Source organism: Pongo pygmaeus, chromosome 2 (assembly GCF_028885625.2).
Source record: "Pongo pygmaeus isolate AG05252 chromosome 2, NHGRI_mPonPyg2-v2.0_pri, whole genome shotgun sequence".
Classification (NCBI taxonomy): domain Eukaryota; kingdom Metazoa; phylum Chordata; class Mammalia; order Primates; family Hominidae; genus Pongo; species Pongo pygmaeus.
Genome location: NC_085930.1, coordinates 167,757,948 through 167,762,239, shown reverse-complemented (window position 1 = coordinate 167,762,239; position 4,292 = coordinate 167,757,948). Strand labels below are relative to the sequence as shown.

The window sequence follows — 4,292 nt, the reverse complement described above, 5'->3', positions numbered from 1 at the left end:
AAACCACATGATTATCTCAATAGATGCAGAAAAGGCCTTTGACAAAATTCAACAACCCTTCATGCTAAAAACTCTCAATAAATTAGGTATTGATGGGACGTATCTCAAAATAATAAGAGCTATTTATGACAAACCCACAGCCAATATCATACTGAATGGGCAAACACTGGAAGCATTCCCTTTGAAAACTGGCACAAGACAGGGATGCCCTCTCTCACCACTTCTATTCAACATAGTGTTGGAAGTTCTGGCCAGGGCAATTAGGCAGGAGAAGGAAATCAAGGGTATTCAAGTAGGAAAAGAGGAATTCAAATTGTCCCTGTTTGCAGATGACATGATAGTATATCTAGAAAACCCCATTGTCTCAGCCCAAAATCTCCTTAAGCTGATAAGCAACTTCAGCAAAGTCTCAGGATACAAAATCAATGTGCAAAAATCACAAGCATTCTTATACATCAATAACAGACAAACAGAGAGCCAAATCATGAGTGAACTCCCATTCACAATTGCTTCAAAGAGAATAAAATACCTAGGAATCCAACTTACAAGGGATGTGAAGGACCTCTTCAAGGAGAACTACAAACCACTGCTCAAGGAAATAAAAGAGGATACAAACAAATGGAAGAACATTCCATGCTCATGGGTAGGAAGAATCAATATCATGAAAATGGCCATCCTTCCCAAGGTAATTTATAGATTCAATGCCATCCCCATCAAGTTACCAATGACTTTCTTCACAGAATTGGAAAAAACTACTTTAAAGTTCCTATGGAACCAAAAAAGAGCCCGCATCGCCAAGTCAATCCTAAGCCAAAAGAACAAAGCTGGAGGCATCACACTACCTGACTTCAAACTATACTACAAGGCTACAGTAACCAAAACAGCATGGTACTGGTACCAAAACAGAGATATAGATCAATGGAACAGAACAGAGCCGTCAGAAATAATGCCACATATCTACAACTATCTGATCTTTGACAAACCTGACAAAAACAAGAAATGGGGAAAGGATTCCCTATTTAATAAATGGTGCTGGGAAAACTGGCTAGCCATATGTAGAAAGCTGAAACTGGATCCCTTCCTTACACCTTATACAAAAATCAATTCAAGATGGATTAAAGACTTAAATGTTAGACCTAAAACCATAAAAACCCTAGAAGAAAACCTAGGCATTACCATTCAGGACATAGGCATGGGCAAGGACTTCATGTCTAAAACACCAAAAGCAGTGGCAACAAAAGCCAAAATTGACAAATGGGATCTAATTAAACTCAAGAGCTTCTGCACAGCAAAAGAAACTACCATCAGAGTGAACAGGCAACCTACAAAATGGGAGAAAATTTTCGCAACCTACTTGTCTGACAAAGGGCTAATATCCAGAATCTACAATGAACTCCAACAAATTTACAAGAAAAAAACAAACAACCCCATCAAAAAGTGGGCGAAGGACATGAACAGACACTTCTCAAAAGAAGACATTTATGCAGCCAAAAAACACATGAAAAAATGCTCAACATCACTGGCCATCAGAGAAATGCAAATCAAAACCACAATGAGATACCATCTCACACCAGTTAGAATGGCAATCATTAAAAAGTCAGGAAACAACAGGTGCTGGAGAGGATGTGGAGAAATAGGAACACTTTTACACTGTTGGTGGGACTGTAAACTAGTTCAACCCTTGTGGAAGTCAGTGTGGCGATTCCTCAGGGATCTAGAACTAGAAATTCCATTTGACCCAGCCATCCCATTACTGGGTATATACCCAAAGGATGATAAATCATGCTGCTATAAAGACACATGCACACGTATGTTTATTGCAGCATTATTCACAATAGCAAAGACTTGGAACCAACCCAAATGTCCAACAATGATAGACTGGATTAAGAAAATGTGGCACATATACACCATGGAATACTATGCAGCCATAAAAAATGATGAGTTCGTGTCCTTTGTAGGGACATGGATGAAATTGGAAATCATCATTCTCAGTAAACTATCGCAAGAACAAAAAACCAAACACCGCATATTCTCACTCATAGGTGGGAACTGAACAATGAAAACACATGGACACAGGAAGGGGAACATCAGACTTCAGGGACTGTTGTGGGGTGGGGGGAGGGGGGAGGGATAGCATTGGGAGATATACCTAATGCTAGATGACGAGTTGGTGGGTGCAGCGCACCAGCATGGCACATGTATACATATGTAACTTACCTGCACGTTGCGCACATGTACCATAGAGCCTAAAGTATAATAATAATAATAGTAATAATAATAAAAAATAAAAAATAAAATAAATAAAATAAATAAAAATAAATAAAAAAAAGAAACCAAAAAAAAAGAAAAAAGAAAAAAGAAAAATAATGAAATCAAAAAAAAAAAAAAAAAAAAGAAATCCTGAAGGAGATACAAATCAAAATCCTCCAGCAGAGCCTGCAGGCAAAACCTGGGCTTTCCCTAATCCTCTCTAATCCCTAAGGGTCACTTGCTACTCTACTATGGTCTGTGTGGTTAGGACCAAATTGTGGGCAGTTTCGGCCCCTGGGAATATACCTGCTTCTCTGGCTAGAATACCTCCCCTTGGAGATTTCCTGACTCTATGCAAAGGATTCCAGCAGGAGGAGACACAGAGCTGGAGGTTCTGAGTACCCTGTTTAAATGACAGTGTCATCCCACCACCATTTCTATCACAACCCAGCCTAGAGTAGACAGCATACAAGTCAATGTAAGGCCAACCCTTTGGACCTGGTAAGTCTAGACGCCCAGCTATGGATGATTATTTGGCCCTTGTTGAATACTCTATTTTCCTAGGGTTGGTCTCTTTTAAACAAGGCCTCTGACTAGACTTTGGGAGACAAAGTTGAATGCCGGGTTGAGGCAGAGGCTGATGCCAGGCTGAGGTCATGATGCTATGCTGTCCATTTTGCTTCCTTCCAGGAGAAGCAGAGGCAGGAGCTGTTGTGGAGCTCTGCTCCTGGAGGGAGCCTCCCGGGACATGGAGAAGCTGGACACGAACACATCACAGCAACAAGGTCTCTGCCAGTTCTCAGAGAAGTACAAGCAAGTCTACCTCTCCCTGGCCTACAGTATCATCTTTATCCTAGGGCTGCCACTAAATGGCACTGTCTTGTGGCTCTCCTGGTGCCAAACCAAGCGCTGGAGCTGTGCCACCATCTATCTGGTGAACCTGATGGTGGCCGACCTACTTTATGTGCTGACATTGCCCTTCCCATCATCACCTACTCACTAGATGACAGGTGGCCCTTCAGGGAGCTGCTCTGCAAGCTGGTGCACTTCCTGTTCTATATCAACCTTTACGGCAGCATCCTGCTGCTGACCTGCATCTCTGTGCACCACTTCCTAGGTGTGTGCCACCCACTGTGTTTGCTGCCCTACTGGACCCGCAGGCATGCCTGGCTGGGCACCAGCACCACCTGGGCCCTGGTGGTCCTCCAGCTGCTGCCCACACTGGCCTTCTCCCACACGGACTACATCAATGGCCAGATGATCTGGTATGACATGACCAACCAAGAGAATTTTGATTGGTTTTTTGCCTACGGCATAGTTCTGACATTGTCTGTCTTTGTCTTTCCCTCCTTGGTCATTTTGGTGTGCTATTCACTGATGGTAAGGAGCCTGATCAAGCCAGAGGAGAACCTCATGAGGACAGGCAACACAGCCCAAGCCAAGTCCATCCCGACCATCCTACTGGTGTGTGGCCTCTTCACCCTCTGTTTTGTGCCCTTCCATATCACTCGCTCCTTCTACCTCACCATCCGCTTTCTGCTTTCTCAGGACTGCCAGCTCTTGATGGCAGCCAATGTGGCCTACAAGATATGAAGGCCTCTGGTGAGTGTGAGCAGCTGCCTCAACCCAGTCCTGTACTTTCTTTCAGGTGGGCAAAAATAGAGTCAGGCTCCTCCAGAAACTGAGGCAGAACAAGTTGGGTGAGCATCCAGCTGGGGGGAAGGAAGAGATGCCCAGGGGTGAACAGATCTGGGTAATGCCAAGGTGAAGCTTGGGGACAACGAGCTCCAACACCACTAGCAACAACTTGTTTGTACACAGACGAGTGCTGGTGGGAGAGGGGTTCAAGACTTCCTAAGTGTCCTGCTGCAAAGGATACTTTTATATTGATGTTAAGTGAGTTTAAAATAAGAGTATGGAGAGAGCCACCAAAACAAAGGAAAACTTTCTTATTTTAAGGAGAGCTGACAATGGTCTCTTGTCATTCAGGTCTCAGCTCAAATGTCACCTTCTCAGAGGCCACTCCTGCCCACCCTAGCTAA

The 4,292-nt window shown here is 43.6% G+C and overlaps 1 pseudogene; it reads left to right on the top strand.

Annotated features, from left to right (window-relative positions):
• Positions 1 to 2,914: 2,914 nt before the first annotated feature.
• Positions 2,915 to 4,007, top strand: LOC134739133 (P2Y purinoceptor 3-like; annotated as a pseudogene).
• Positions 4,008 to 4,292: the final 285 nt, after the last annotated feature.